Source organism: Chiloscyllium plagiosum, unplaced genomic scaffold (assembly GCF_037043375.1).
Source record: "Chiloscyllium plagiosum isolate Xiang-an unplaced genomic scaffold, Cpla_swu_hap1 HiC_scaffold_9, whole genome shotgun sequence".
NCBI lineage: Eukaryota > Metazoa > Chordata > Chondrichthyes > Orectolobiformes > Hemiscylliidae > Chiloscyllium > Chiloscyllium plagiosum.
The window spans coordinates 3,794,139-3,811,566 of NW_028270147.1; positions in this window are offsets into that span (position 1 = coordinate 3,794,139).

Genomic DNA, 17,428 nt, shown 5'->3' on the forward strand with positions numbered 1-17,428 from the left:
AGAGTTCTAGGGTACACCTGATCAGGTCCTGGGGATTAATCCACCTTTATGCCTTTCAAGACATCCAGCACTTCCTCCTCTGTAATATGGACATTTTGCAAGATGTCACCATCTATTTAACTGCTTTCTATATCTTCCATACCCTTTTCCACAGTAAATACTGATGCATAATACTCGTTTAGTAACTCCTCCATTTTCTGCGGCTCCACACAAAGACCACCTTGCTGATCTTTGAGGGGCCCTATTCTCTCCCTAGTTATCCTTTTGTCCTTAATTTATTTGTAAAAACCCTTTGGAGTCTCCTTAACTATATTTGCCAAAGCTATTTCATGTCCCCTTTTTGTCCTCCTGATTTCCCTCTTAAGTATACTCCTACTGCCTTTATACCCTTCTAAGGATTCACTCTATCTATCCTGTCTATACCTTATATATGCTTCCTTCTTTTTCTTAACCAAACCCTCAATTTCTTTAGTCATCCAGCATTCTCTATAGCTACCAGCCTTCCCTTTCACCCTAACAGGAATATACATTGTCTGGAATCTCGTTATCTCATTTCTGAAGGCTTCCCATTTTCCAGCTGTCCTTTTACCTGTGAACATCTACCTCCAATCAGCTTTCGAAAGTTCTTGCCTAATACCATCAAAATTGGCCTTTCTCCAATTTAGAACTTCAACTTTTAGATCTGGTCTATCCTTTTCCATCACTATTTTAAATCTAATAGAATTATGATTGCTGGCTCCAAAGTGCTCCCCCACTGACACCTCAGTCACCTGCCCTGCTTTATTTCCCAAGAGTAGGTCAAGTTTTGCACCTTCTATAGAAGGTACATCCACATACTGAACCAGAAAGTTTTTTTGTACACACTTAACAAATTCCTCTCCATCTAAACCCTTAACTATGGCAGTCCCAGTCTATGTTCGGAAAGTTAAAATCCCCAACCATAACCTCCCTATTATTCTTACAGATGGCTGAGATCTCCTTACGAGTTTGTTTCTCAATTTCCCTCTGACTATTAGGGGGTCTATAATGCAATCCCAATAAGGTGATCATCCCTTTCTTATTTCTCAGTTTCACCCAAATAACTTCCTTGGATGTATTTCCAGGAATATCCTCCCTCAGCACAGCTGTAATGCTATCCCTCTCCCCGTCCTCTCTTGCCTCCCTTTCTATCCTTCTTGTAGCATTTGTATCCTGAAACATTAAGTTGCCAGTCCTGCCCATCCCTGAGTCTTGTTTCTGTAATTGCTATGATATCCTAATCCCATATTCCTAACCATGCCCTGAGTTCATCTGCCTTCCCTGTTAGGGACCTTGCATTGAAATAAATGCAGTTTAATTTATTAGTCCTACCTTGTCCCTGCCTGCCTTGACTGTTTGACTCGTTTCTGTTCTCAACTGTACCAGTCTCAGATTGATCCCTTTCCTCACTATCTCCCTGGGTCCCACCCCACTCGTTTAAATCCTCCCGAGCAGCTGTTGCAAATCTCCCTGCCAGTATATTACCCAGAGAATAGTGAGAAGATGGAACTCATTACCACATGTGAGGTGAATATTATTAAGGGAAAGGCAACAAGTACATGAAGGAAGAAAATAGGTAAATAGCATTGGGGTTCAATGAAAAGTAACAGAAGGCTTAATTGGAATATATATTCCAGCATAGGTCAATAGACTAAGGGGGACTTTTTATGTGGTTGAATTCTTTGTATTTTCACCTTTCTCGTGGTGTCGATAAATCACAAGCTACGTTTAATTTGGCTATTTATTAAGAAATCTCATTTTCAATTACTCAAACGATGCTTTAAATTTATTGCATGTAGCAACCAAAGTAAGACTTCTCAAGTACTCAAGTTAAACCTCACAACCCAACTTGGCTATTATCTGATTAATGGTGAAATCTAGCTATGAATCTCACCAACAATGGCTGTGGATGTGTGCAGGGTCTGATTCTTGTGCAATGTTGGTCTTTGAAGATCTGCTAAGGGAGAGTTTTGCAGTTGAATTCTTATACAATTTTCTCTCTTTTGAGTTTGTGGTGTGATATTATTGATACTTCTTTAGATTCTTTCACCTCCAATACTGATTACACTTCCAAAGACCTCAAGTCTGTAGCTTTCCTTCTTATCAGAAGTAGCTCCCTGTTCCTTGTTACATTTGGAGTTAACTCTTTAACAACCTGTCCTGTAATTAACCACTTTATTTCAGGACTATTTCTTTTGCACGTAGTCTTCATTGCTCATCTGTCACGAGGCAGCAGGTTATCAAGCAGTGTTACCTCCTCTCTTCCAAGAAACAGCTTGTTTATGTTGCTTTGATTCCTTTTGTCCAAAACGTCGATTTTCCTACTCCTCAGATGCTGCCTGACTTGCTGTGCTTTTCCAGCACCACTCTAATCTAGACACTAATGTTCAGTGGACACAGATGTGAATCCCGCCATGGCAGATGGTAGAATTTTAGTTCAATAACAATCTGGAATTAAGTGTCTAATGATGACCATGAAGCCACTGCCGATTGTTGAAAACATCCATCTGGGTCACTGATGTCCATTAGGGAAGGAAACTGCCATCCTTACCTGGTCTGGCCTACATGTGACTCCAGAACCACAGCAATGTGGTTGACTCTTAACTGTCCTCTGGGCAATTAGGAATGGGTAATAAATGTTAGCCTAGCCAGTTTCGTCCTCATCCCATGAACCAATAATAAAAAAGTCTCCTCTAAACCTCCTATCCCTCACCTTAAGGCCATTTACCTGATCACTGATCTTTCCATCAAGGGGAAAACATTCTCAGAATAGAATCACAGAGGGTCTTTCGATCCATCAAGTCTGCACTGACACATGAGAAACACCTGACCTTCACTCTAATCCTATTTACTAGCATTTGACCCACACCCTCGAATGTTATGACATGCCAAGTGCTCATCTGGGTACTTTTTAAAGGATTTGAGCAATTCGCCTCTATCACCCTCCCAGGCAGTGCATTCCATTCTGTGGGACTTGAACCTGGCCCTCAAATAACAGAGAATTACAAAATAGGAACAGGCCCTTCATCCCTCCAAGCCCATGCCGATCTAGGTCCTCTGTCTAAACCTGTCACCTATTTTCTAAGGATCTGTATCCCTCTGCTCTCTGTCTAGATACATCTTAGATGATACCACTACTCTCACCCCACTGGCAACACATTCCAGGCACCCACCACCCTCTGCGTAAAGAACTTTCCAAACATACCTCCCTTAAACTTTGCCCCTCTCACTTTGAACTCGTGACCCCTAGTAATTGACTCCCCCACTCTGGGAAAAAGCTTTTTGCTATACACTTGTCTATACAACTCATGATTTTGTAGACCTCAATCAGGGCCCCCCCCAAACGCTGTCTTTCTAATGAAAATAATCCTAATCTACACAGCCTCTCTTCACAGCTCGCGCCCTCCACACCAGGCAACATCATGGTGAACCTTCTCCGCACCCTTTCCAAAGAATTCACATCCTTTGGTAATGTGGTGACCAGAACTGTACGCAGTATTCCAAGTGTGGCCGACCAAAGTCTATACAACTGTAACATGACCTGCCGACTCTTGTATTCAATACCCCGTCTGATGAAAGAAAGCATGCCATATGGCTTCTTGACCATTCTATTAACCTGCGTTGCCACCTTCAGAGTAAAATGGACCTAAACACCCAGATCTCTCTGTACATCAGTTTTCCCCAGGACTTCTCCACTTACCATATAGTTCGCTCTTGAATTGGATCTTCCAATATGCGTCACCTCGCATTTGCCCAGATTGAACTCCATCTGCCATTTCTCTGCCCAACTCTCCAATATTCTGCTGCATTCTCTGACAGTCCCCTTCATTATCTGCTACTCTACCATTCTTAGTGTCATAAAGAGGTAGGCAAGAAAGCGGTTTCTTTGTTTTTTCCCCCAATAGGCCACACCAGGATTTGAACCCAATCTCTTGCCCGTCTAAACGGGTTTCATCTATGGGATTACAGACTCTGGCACAAGTGCCCCTGACCCTACCTCACTGCAGCCCTAGTATGATTCACCTTGACACTTGGTTCCTGTGTGAATCAGGAGAAAGCTGTCCCAATGGTCCAGCTACTTCTTTCCTCACTACTAGTGCCAATGCCCCGAATCAAAACACAGTTCTCTCACACCAATCTTTGAGCCACAAATTTAACTCTCTAATCCTATTTACCCAATTCTAATTGCTTGTGGAAATAAATAAGTCCAGAGACGAATACCTTTGTGGTTCTGCTTTCTAGTCCCTATTTACTCATACTCCTCCAGCAGAACTTCTTTCCTTGTCCTACATGTTATTGGTACCCAAATGGACCATTATCATGGACCTTCCCCCTGCAACTGCTCCAGCAGTGAGCAGATAGCCTTAATCATTTGCACTATGCAGGCCATATTCTGCAGAATTGTGTTCTCAACTGCAGAGAACAATGTTCAGACATCTAACTATTGTCTCCTACCACAATCAACATTCCATCCTCACAGTGCCAGAGACCCGGGTTCAATTCCCGCCTCAGGCAACTGTCTGTGTGGAGTTTGCACATTCTCCCAGTGTCTGTGTGGGTTTCCTCCGGGTGCTCCGGGTTCCTCCCACAGTCCAAAAATATGCAGGTTAGGTGAATTGGCCATGATAAATTGCCCATAGTGTTAGGTGAAGGGGTAAATGTAGGGGAATGGGTCTGGGTGGTTGCTCTTCGGAGAGTCGGTATGGACTAGTTGGGCCGAAGGGCCTGTTCCCACACTGTAAGTAATCTAATCTAAGCACAATTGCTCTGACAGGCTATCTGCCAATTGGCAATGTGGCACATTCACTTCCAGCGCCTCCAGCTGCTGCTGAGCACTGACCTTACAGGTGTGTGCAGTGTCTCGAGAAATTAGAGGAAATATAGACTGCAAGTATATTCTTTTGTATTTCTCCACCTCTCTGGAGTTGAACAGTTTCCTGCAACATGGTATAGTGGTCCATTTGTTCATCCTTCCTCCAATCTTTATTCTTATCCCTGAAGAACCCTGAACTTGATCAATAGTTGCATGGCTGAGCCTTCTCTTATACTACTTTCTGCATCCCCATATCTACATTGCCCATAGTCAAACTTCCAGTTGCTGACATAAACTAAATCTGAAGTACCTAGACTAAGGTGTGTGACTGCCTTCTGGAAAAATGTGCTCAGGTAACTTCCTCCCTAATGCATCATAGTATCTGAAGCTCAGATTCTAGTTTGTAAACTTGGAGCTTAGGTTCTTTGATCTATAGGCACTTGAGGTGGGTCATACTAGTTTCCACCAGCTCCCACATGTTGGCACTATACTTTGTTCATGCTGACATTTTTACTTTGCTCAATTAATGAGTTTTCAAACTTAGAACTATCAATCAATTGTGTTATAAGGATATTTAATTAGTTTAGTTATAGATATTTCTGTTCAGAAGTGTGACACACATTAAGTCAATGCTTAGATTGTCCCACTACCTGTTAAAAGTAGTGTCCACGTTTACTGGTACAAAATCTTAAAACACAATCACCTTTTGACTCACCTAAATAAAGATCTTTTGTTCATGCGAGGTGGGTTTTGTTGGCTGGGCCAGCATTCATTGTCTGCCCTTAGTTGCCCTTGAGAAGGTGGTGATGCTGCCTTCTTTCAACTGTGGCTGTCCATGTGCTGTGAGTTGATCTGAATGCTGTAAGAGAGAGAATTCCAAGATTTTGACACAGCTACACTGAAGGAACTACAATATATTTCAAAGTCGAGGTGGTGAGTGGCTTGGATGGGAACTTCCAGGAGGTGGTGTTCCCATGTATCTGCTGCCCTTGTCCTTCTAGATGGAAGTGCTTGTAGGTTTGGAAAATGCTGTTAAGGATTTTTGGTGAACTTCTGCACTGCATCTTGTAGATAGTACACACCGCCGCTACTGAGTTTCGGTGGTGGAGGGAGTGGATGTTTGTGGATGTGGTGCCAATCAAATGGGTTGCTCTGTCTTGGATGGTGTCAAACTTCTTCAGTGTTGTTGGAGATAGGTTTCTATGAACCAGGCACCTGAGCTTTTGTTTAAAAAGGTAAACCAGAATCTGAACTAGCTGATGTAAATGAGAGATTGCCAAAAATGTTCATAGAAAGTCCCCTCTTCCCCCTCTGAGCTTCCCACCTTTAGCCAGCCGTGACCTCAACATGGCCGACAGCAGATCCGTCACGCTCTCGCCGCCATCTTGTTGGTACCCGTAAATGATGCTGCCACGAGCTCTGCCCACGTGACCATACGTTGAAAGACGCAGCGCGGCCCGAACAGTTGACGGGATAGGGCTGATTCGTGGCCGCGCTGTATTCTGGGCAAACAGAACTGCCATTGCTGGCTCTGCTGTCGCGGCTCCTGCATCGTGCAGACCTTCCCTGGAGCACACCAACAGTCAGGCCCGACTCCGAGTACCTCCTCTCGGTCTATCCTGTCCTGTGCTCTCCTGTCCGTGAATGGGGCTGTGGATGTATGTCCCCGGGCCGGGATTAGAGCTGAAAATATGTTGCTGGAAAAGCGCAGCAGGTCAGGCAGCATCCAAGGAACAGGAGAATCGACGTTTCGGGCATAAGCCCTTCTTCAGGCCGGGATTATTCTGTTGCTCCAGGGCGGCTATGAAAGCGTCAATCTGGAGCTGGAACCAGTTCTGGGTGTCCCTGTGGCGCTGCTTGAGGACGTCCGGACGGTTGTAGCTCAGGACCATTTGTATGAAAAGGCAAGCCTTCTCTCGCTTGGACATCACCGCCCGTTGGAGCTCGGCAGCGAGGTTGCGCCGCCACAGTGAGCTCGTTCTCAGGGTACGGGACTGCTCCATAACCTGCCCATCTCCCCAGGACACCCAGCCTAGATCCTTCGGCGCCGGTTCTCGAGCAGAGCCGAACCGAGCAACGGGTGGGCAAGACTCGGCTTCAGTGGGAAGGAGTTGAGAGAGATCTGCTCAGTGGAGGACCGTAGCTGCAGCTGTCCTGTTAATGTTATGAGATGTCTGATCGCCACAGGCTGGTGATGTAAATTCTCTCTCTCGAGCTGAAAGGCGGTCACTGACTGCAATACAACGGCTGCTCAGATCCCCGCTTTCACTGGGAAAGAACACCAAGGATTGAACAGTGAAGCACAAAGACCGAGTTGGGATTTAATGCCTAGCCGGTCTCCCTAACTTTAGAACAAACTCTCGCGGTTTCACCGCTAACTGCGATCGGTGCTGTTGACTAGAAATGCTCGAACCTCAGTTCCTCTTGTACTGTCTCTCTTTGCAACAGCCACAACTCATTTTCCGAATACTCCCGGGGTCAGAAGTCGATGGAGCTCTCTCCTGTTCAGACAGAGAAGCTGTTAACTGTCCGCTGCTGAATCCTGTCCCTCCAGACTTCCGCCCCAGAGGCCTGACTTCTCCGCCTGGGGGCCGCTCTGTTAGTGCTGCTCAGCGAGCCGTCCCTTGTGTTCCTCAAACTCCTGCTCCCCACCCCCTCTTCCCATGTCTTGACCCCGAGATACCTCCCTACAATAGCCCTCGCGTCTAAACAATCGACTGGGGTCTTATGCACGCTGTGTGAGAGGGCCACTTTGTCCCGCCTTTCATTGGGCCGCTTTTTCCGGAGTCTGCCCATTTCCGATGCTTCTGAGACACGGGGCTGTCTTGAAGATTTGAGAAGCAATGCTAGCGGGCGTTTTTCACCCTGTAGGCTCTGTGCCCCGCTCCTGCCTTTCCTGGTCCTGCCGAGGGCCTCTGCTGCTGGTTTGGGACTGGGCGGAGATGCGATAGGGCCAACGATAGCCTTGTTGAACTGGAGCGACTTCCTCAGCAAGGTCATCTCCCTCAGAAGATGCCGGAAAGACTGGACGCGTTCACACTCCATCTTCTCCAGCTGCAGACCGCAGGTTTCCCTCTCTTTCTGCTGTTCCTCCGCTGTGCCTGGAGGGGCCTTTTCCCCATCCCCGCTCTCCTGCCCCTTGCACATACAGCAACAAATTGCTCGGATCCACCCGCTACAGTTTTGCATTAGTTGAGCACTCAGACCGTCCCCCAATGCTTTTTTTTCTTCTTTGCAGAAATCCCGGACTTCCCAGAGCTGTCCCACATCAAACTCTCAACTCTGACTGGGAACATGCGCACAACGCAGCTAGAGGGTGACATCAGGCCGCTCGCTGTCCAAATGTTTAACCCTTTCAAAACTACTTGTTCAGAAAAGAGATTCAAGAGAAGTGGGGAGTTATTAACAGCAATCAGAATTATTTGTTAATTTATACTGTAGAAATCAGTTTGTAAAAGTTCTATTGGATTCCTCAGTTTTTTGTTTTACTCCTTTCATGGGTTGGAAGTGTCACCGGTATGAGTTGCCCATCCTTAATTGGCCCATGAACTGGGTGACACGGCTGGGCCATTGTCGATGCTGTGAGTCTGGGGTCACAAATGTCCAGACCGAGTAAGGACAGCATTTCCTTAGCTACAGGAATAGACAATTCAGCCCCTCAAGCCTGTCCACCATTCAGTGTGAGATCATAGGTCATCTGTGGTCTAACTCCAAATACCTGCCTTTGGTCATCTCCCCTTAATACGTTTGATTAACAAAAGATAATCTATCTCAGATTCAAGGACATTTGTGAACCAGGTGGGTTTTCACAATAAACATCATGAATCATCACTTTTGAGACCTAGTTTTGTATCCTAGAATTATTAATTTAAATTCTACCAGCTGCCATGGCGGGATTTGAAACCACATGCTCAAACTTTAGCCTGTCCTTCTGGATAGAATAGTCTTATAATACTGTGGTCTTATCACTATACCACTTTATCTCCCCAGTTTGCTACTTGGAATTCATTAGGCTGTACAGGACATTGGTTAGGCCACTGTTGGAATATTGCGTGCAATTCTGGTCTCCTTCCTATTGGAAAGATGTTGTGAAACATGAAAGAATTCAGAAAAGATTTACAAGGATGTTGCCAGTGTTGGAGGTTTTGAGCTATAGGGGGAGGCTGAACAGGCTGGGGCTGTTTTCCCTGGAGCGTCGGAGGCTGAGGGGTGACCTTATAGAGGTTTACAAAATTGAGGGGCATGGATAGGATAAATAGGCAAAGTCTTTTCCCTGGGGTCGGGGAGTCCAGAACTAAAGGGCATAGGTTTTAGGTGAGAGGGGCAAGACATAAAAGAGACCTATGGGGGCAATATTTTCACACAGAGGGTGGCATGTGTATGGAATGAGCTGCCAGAGGAAGTGGTGGAGGCTGGTACAATTGCAACATTTAAGAGGCATTTGGATGGGTATATGAATAGGAAGGGTTTGAAGGGATATGGGCCGGGTGCTGGCAGGTGGGACTAGATTGGGTTGGGATATCTGGTCGGCATGGACAGGTTGGACCGAACGGTCTGTTTCCATGCTGTACATCTCTATGACTGTATGACACACAGCCTTCCTTGCTTATCCTTTAGTGGGCCAATCCTTTCTCTAGTTACCCGCTTGGATCGACGCAGTACAGGCCCTTTGGCCCTCGATGTTGCGCCGATCCAAGCCCACCTAACCTACACTAGCCCACTATCCTCCATATGCCTATCCAATGCCCGTTTAAATGCCCATAAAGAGGGAGAGTCCACCACTGCTACTGGCAGGGCATTCCATGAACTCACGACTCGCTGAGTAAAGAATCTACACCTAACATCTGTCCTATACTTACCCCCCCTTAATTTAAAGCTATGCCCCCTCATAATAGCTGACTCCATACGTGGAAAAAGGTTCTCATGGTCAACCCTATCTAAACCCCTAATCATCTTGTACACCTCTATCAAGTCACCCCTAAGCCTTCTTTTCCCCAATGAAAATAGCCCCAAGTGCCTCAGCCTTTCCTCATACGATCTTCCTACCATACCAGGCAACATCCTGGTAAACCTTCTCTGCACCCGTTCCAGTGCCTCCACATCCTTCCTATAGTATGGCGACCAAAACTGCACACAATACTCCAGATGCGGCCGCACCAGAGTCTTATACAACCGCAACATGACCTCAGGGCTCCGGAACTCAATTCCTCTACCAATAAAAGCCAGTACGCCATATGCCTTCTTCACCGCACTATTTACCTGGGTGGCAACTTTCAGAGATCTGTGTACATGGACACCAAGATCCATGGAGGGATATGGGCTGGGTGCTGGCAGGTGGGGCTAGATTGGGTTGGGATATCTGGTCGGCATGGACAGGTTGGACAGAAGGGTCTGTTTCCATGCTGTACATCTCTATGACTCTGTGTTACAATTACTCTCTGACTAACCACAGGAAGTAAAGTGCTTCCCCATACTGTCCCGTGAGGGCTCAGGTGATATTAACTGTCAAATGGTGCCTTTTTTGATGCCATATTCAAGTATGAAAGGCAAAGCTCCATTGCTTTATTTGTTAAACCAATTCTTGATTCTGTGAATTCACTGCCCAAGACACTTGGAAATGGTAGGAACAGAGGCCATAAGGGTGATGGGGCTAGGGAATCCTCAAAGTCAGGTCTCCACCCTCCACCTTGGACAATTTCTCATGCAGAAACTAAAATGCCAGACTGGGCCCCCCCCTGTTCCACAGCAGGTGATGTACAATTCACACTTGGCCTGCCATGGCAACAAGCCATCCTCTTACAAGACTGAAGGCTGCTGAAGAGCAAGAGGAAAAATAAATATTTATCAGGAATCTAAAGAGCCACATGTATTCATGCAATGCAGTAGGAAGTTTTGCAAGGATGTTGCCAGGTTTGGACAAAGTTAAAAATCAAACAACACCAGGTTATAGTCCAACAGGTTTATTTGGAAGCACTAGCTTTCGAAATGCTGCTTCTTCATCAGGTGGTTGTGGAGCAGAATCATACGACACAGAATTTATAGCAACAGGATTGCAGTGTCATTGGAGTGTAATATTAAACAAATTTAGCTTGAGTCTTTCATCTTTTAGAATAATCATGTTAGTTTCAGTTCTTCATATGTAAATCCCAGAACTTTTTTAAAATTACATTCTCAAGGTAGCTTTTAACAATAGGTGCCATCTCAGCTCAGATAATGCTCTGCTCAGCTCAGAAATCTGCCAGGTTTGGGGAGTTTGAGCTACAGGGAGATGCTGAATATGTTGGGGCTGTTTTCCGTGGAGCGTCAGAGGCTGAAGGGTGACCTTATGGAGGTTTATAAAATCAGGAGGGGCATGAATAGGGTAAATAGACAAGGTCTTTCCCTGGGGTGGGGGAGTCCAGAATGAGAGGGCATAGGTTTAAGGTGAGAAGGGGAAAAAATTAAAAGGGACCCAAGGGCAACTTTTTCATGCAGAGGGTGGTGCGTGTATGGAATGAGCTGTCAGAGCAAGTGGTGGAGGCTGGTACAATTGCAACATTTAAAAGACATCTGGATGGGTATATGAGTAGGAAAGGTTTCGAGGGATATGGGCCAAATGCTGACAAATGGGACTAGAGTAACTTAGGATACCTGGTTGGCATGGTGAGTTGGACCAAAGGGCCTGTTTTTATGCTGTACATCTCTATGACTCTAAGGCACTTGCTTTAAATTCTTTCTCACAATCATAAGAATGACCAAATTTATACTTGAATTACGTATAATTTCAATCTGGTGTATAGGGTTGGCAAAAACCTTGTGTCTCACAGTCAGGACAAATGCATCCATTTGCATAATTTATTATAATGTGTTCAAAAAGAATCATGTAAAAAGTGGTTTACTGTATTAATTTAGTAGAAAAATAATGTTGAATAAAAAGGCAATAAGAATTGTTCACATAAAACTGAATAATTTACCATCTCAGCTATATTGAAAACAATGTTTCAACCATAAAATCTGTTTGTTCAACTAAAGACATTGTAAATATATATCACTCAAACAGTTTTACGAACATAGGAGGAGGCCATTCAGACCTTTGGGTCTGTCCCACCATTCAATGAAATATGGCTGACCTGTGGCTAATTCTATATATCTGCCTTTGGCCCATGTTCATTAATACCTTTCCTTTGCAAAAATGTATCTCCATCTGTTTTAAAATTAACAACTGATCCGGAATTCACTGTCATTTGTGGAAAAGAGTTCCAAACTTCTCCCACCCTTTGTGTGTGGAAGTGCTTCCTAACATCTCTCCTGAATGCTCCGAACCTAATTTTCAGATTTTGCTTCCTAATTCTAGAATCTCCATTCGGTGGAAATAGTTTAACTTTATTCATCTTGTGTTTTTCTGTTAATATCTTGAAGACTTTGATTAGATCACCCCTTCATCTTCTAATCAAGATAAGGAATTATAAGAAAACTAGTAGATGTGATACAGAAGGACATTTTCTCTGGTGTTTGAATACTGTGAAGTGGAGCTGTCAGATACCTTTTATTGTATGTTTTGAAATCTTTCAAATTACATTATGTGCAGATAACTTAATATTTGTTCTATTTCACCATTTCTTTTGTGTAATAAATTCTGTTTTATTGTAAAAACCAAATCTGCAGCATTTTGTATTTGTGCTTCATGAAAGACCACCTCATTAATTAAGATCAAAACAAAATGTAAGGACATAAGAACTAGGAACAGTAGTAGACAGTTCAGCTCCTCAAGCCTGTTCCACTGTTTGACATGATCATGGATGACCTCATCTCAGCCTCAACTTTCCTGCCTGCTCCTCATAACCCTTAAACTAATGACCTATAAAAAACCTGCCTATTTCTTCCCTAAATGTATTCAATGGCCTCGCATCTATCTAATTCTTGGGCAGTGACCTCCACAGATTCATGATCCTTTGAGAGAAGTAATTTCTTATCTCTATTAATCTGATACTATAACCTCTTATTCTAGATTCCCACACATGAACAAACATCCTTTCTACCTCTACTCCTTTTTAGCATCTTATATATTTCAATAGGGTCTCTTCTTATTCTTTTAAACTTCAGACAGTATAGACCTAAGCTGCACAATCTTTAGAAGACAAACTGTCATCTCTAGAATCAACATAGTGAAGGTCTTCTGAACTGCCTCCAAAGTAACTACATCCTCAAATATGAGATTTCCATCTGTCATCAGACTTGCCTGATAACATCAGCTGGAATGTGGATATCATATCTAGGTCAGAATTTATTGAACATCCCTATCTACTGCTTGACAAGGTAGAGGTTGTGGCTTTCTACTTCAATGGCTACAGACTTTGTGACATCCAACTGCATGCTGGAAAGTTTCAGGATTTTGACATAGTGACAGTGAAGGAATGGGAATTACTTCCAATCAAATGGCATGAGATTTTTATATAAAAAAAAATTATTTATATTTTATTTATTTTCTTTTACTGCCAGAGGTCAAGGAAGACTCAAACATGTTGCTATGGGTCTGGAGTCACATATAGATCAGACCATAGACTCAGAGTAATAGAGATGTACAGCATAGAAATAGACCCTTCGGTCCAACGACCAGTTAAGATTGGCAGATTTCCTTCTCTGAAGGATTTTTTTTATATAACAATCAACAGTAATATCAGACTTGCCATGAGGGTAGCTTTTATTTAATTTCCAAATTTAATTGAAATCAAATTTCACCATCTGCCATTGCAGGATTCGAATCCATGTCCTCAGAACATTATCTCGGAGTTTTGGATTACTGGTTTTGTAATAGGGGGGACTTGCATGTGCTGTCATTTCCATGTCTGTATTGCTCTGATTCATCTAGATGGTAGAGATTGTGGTGTTGAGGGAGCCTTGTAGATAGTATCCACTGCTGCAGTCGTGCATTAGCAGTGGAGGGAGTAAATGCTGAAGGAGTTGGATGTGGTGCTGATTGAGCGGGGACTGCTTTATACCAGATAGCATCAAGGTTTGTAAGTGTTGTTGGAGTCATGTAGGAAAGTGAGAGTATCCCATCACACTCCTGACTTGTGCCTTGTAGATGGTGGACAGGTTTTGGGAGTCAGGAGGTGAGTTACTTGCTGCAGGATTCTGACCTGCTCTTGTAGCCACTACATTTACAGTGGCTTTGACAAGGTTCCACATGGGAAACTGATAAATAAAGTAAAAGCATATGACAATCTTGGAAAAATCGATCTAAAATTTACTTAGTGATAGGAGACAGAGAATGGTGACTGTGTGCAGTGGCTACTGCAGGGATAAGTGCTGGGTTCCGCATTGTTTGTGATATTCATAAACAAAGTAGATGAGAATGCTGGAGGGATGATAAGTAAGTTCGCAGATGACTTAGGTGGTTGACAGTGAGGAGGAAGGTGACAGGTATCAAGAGGATATAAATAGACTGGTCAGATGGACAGATCAATGCCAATGGAATTTAACCTGAGAGGTGTGAAGTGATGCATTTTGGAAACAGGAGTACTCAATGAATGGCAAGACACTAGGAAGCTCAGAGGAACAGAGAGATTGTGGGAGCTTATTCACAGATCCCTGAAGGTGGCAGGACAGGTTAACAGAGGAGTTCAGAAGATCTACAGGACACTTACCTTTATCAATTGAGGCATGAAGTACAAGAACAAGAAGGGGCCGTACAGACATTTGGTTAAGCCACAGCTGCAGTACTGTATGCAGCTCTAGTCCCCACATTATAGGAAGGATGTGATTGCAATGGAGGGGTACAGAGGAGATTCACCAGGGATAGAGCAGTTTAGCTTTTTTAAACAAAATAATTTATAGGATGATGGCAAGGCCAGCATTTATTGCCAATCCCTAACTGCCCAGATAAGCATCAACCACATTGCTGTGGGTCTGGAGTCACATGTAGGCCAAACCAGGCAAGGATGGCAGTTTCTTCCCCTAAAGGCATTAGTAAACCAGATGGGTTTTTCTCATGACAGTGGATTCATGGTAATCATTAGGCTCTTAATTCCAGATTTTTGTTGAATTCAAATTCCATCATCTATCATGGCGGGATTGAAACCGAGGTCCCCAGAACATTACCTGAGTCTCTGGATGAACAGCCCAGTAATAATAGCATGGGGCCATTACGAGTGTCTGGATAAGCTTTGCAGTGGAGTAGGTTGAGTGGGTCGGGGAGGGTGGAGGGGAAGAGGAACTGACAGAGATGTATCAGATTATGAAGTGCACGGACAGTTTAAATAAAAAGTGGTAATTCTCCCTAGCTGAAGGTCAATAACAAAAGAACATAAATTTAAAGTGAAAGGCAGGAGGTTTAGAGGGAATTTTAGGAACAAATGTTTCAGCCAGAGGATGGTGGGTGTCAGAAATTCACTTCCTGGGAAGGTAGTTGAGTCAGGTAACCCCACAATCTTTCAAAAATACCTGGATGAACACCAGAAATTACATAACATTCAAGACTATGGGTCTCGTGTGGAAAAGTGAGTCGAGCGTAAGCAGTAGGATAATTTTGGCAGTACAGACGAGATGGGCTGATGGGGCCTCTTCTGTACTGTATGATTCTATGATTATATAAATACGTATTTATGTTTTTAACAGCATGGACTACAAAATGTACTGCTTCTCCTTGTAGAGTGTGAATTCTTTGGTCCTTAAATCATTGCCACATGTTGGAAAACTAATGTTAGGAAAAGTGCATGAACTACCTGCTGCACTCATTTATTTGGAGAGTAAATGCATTACATCTGTCACTTCAGACACACAGTTAATATCGGACTTGTTTACACTGTATTTACGAACTTTGGCTTGGCAAATCATTCAGCTATTAGTCTTCTTAACAATAGTGACAGTACTTCAAAAGACAAACCATTAGTTGTAAAGCACTTTGAACATCCCAAACATGTGTAAAGTCAGTCTGGCTTTTTTCATTCCTCATGAAAGGTCACTGACCTGAACTTAACTCTTTCTGTCTCTGCAGATGCTGCCAGAACTGTTGAGGGTTTTCAGCATTTTCCAGCATCTGTAATATTTGAATTGTTTTTCAAGATACTTTCATGGGATGTGGCATTTATTGACTAGCTACAAGATCCAATGCAGAAATTCACCAAGGCTCCTTAGATAGCACCTACCGAGCACAAAAAGGCAGCATGGGAACACCACCGTTTACAATTCATACTCAGCCACAGAAGGAGGCCATTCAGCCCATTATGGCTGCACCGACTTGTGAAATGAACATTATTGTCTAGTGCCAATGTCCTGCCTCTTCCCCAAATCCCTGCACACCATTTCCATCCAAATAACCATCCAATTCTCTCTTTAATACCTCAATTGAACCTGCATCCAGCACATTTCCAGGCAACGTGCTTCATACCTGAATGAATCACTGAGTGAAAGTGCTTTTTCCTCACTCCATCCTTGCTTCCTTTGCAGATCACTTTAAATCTAAGTCCTTTTGTCTTTGTTTCTTTTATGAGTGGGAATACTTCTCCCTATCTGGTCAACACAACACACTCATGATTTTGGAAACTTCTAACCCCTTGGTGGTTAACACAGTGGCTCAGTAGTTAGCACTGCTGCCTCACAGCAACGACCCAGATTCAACTCCAGCCTTGGGTGACTGGCTTTGTAGAATTTGCACACTCTCCCTGTGTCTGTGTGAGTTTCTGCTGGATGCTCTGATTTCCTCCCACAGTCCAAAGATGTGCAGGTGAGGTGGATTGGTCATGGTAAATTGCCCACTGGATCCAGAGAAGTGCAGGCTAGATGGATTGGTCATGGTAAATGCAGTATAAAAGCAGGTTAGGTAGCTAGATCTGAGTGGGATAATCTTTGGAGGGTTGGTGCAGATTCAGTGGGCCAAATGGCCTCTTTTCGCACTGTAGGGATTCTAATGATTCAACCAAATCTCTCTCTCAGCCTTCTCTTCAAAGAGGACAGCCCCAACTTCTTCAAACTATCCTCATCACTGAGACTTTTCACTGCTGGAGTCATTCTTGTAAATCACTTCTGCATTCTCTCCACAGTGCATTCTTATCTCTCCCATAATAAAGCACCCACAACTGTACACAATATTCCAGCTGAGGTCTTAAGTTCAACATCACCTTCTAGCTCTTGTACCCTATGCCTCGATTTAAAAAATCGAGGATACTGTATGCAGATTATGCAGTTCCTTCAATGTCGCTGGGTGAAAACCCCGGAATTCTCTCCCTAAAACATTGTGGGTGTCCCTACAGAAAGGAGACTGAAGTGGCTTAAAGAAGACAACTCACCACCACCTTCTCCGGGCAATTAGCCACAGACAATAAATACTGGCCCACGCAGCAGCACCCACTTCTCATGAAGGGAAAAATTTATCGTCACATGACTAGAGTCTGGAGAGATGTCACCCTTCCAATTTCTGATGAAGTGGTTCACTGGTTTTGATAGACTTGTGATCATAAGGGTTTTGTAAAGAAGAAGTAAATGTATTGTTTTGCCAATCTTAGCAAATCTGTGGCAAGACAGTGCAGTTTCATTCGTGACTGGAAATCTGCAAGATTATGGGCAGCACAGTGGTTAGCACTGCTGCCTCACAGCGCCAGAGACCCGGGTTCAATTCCC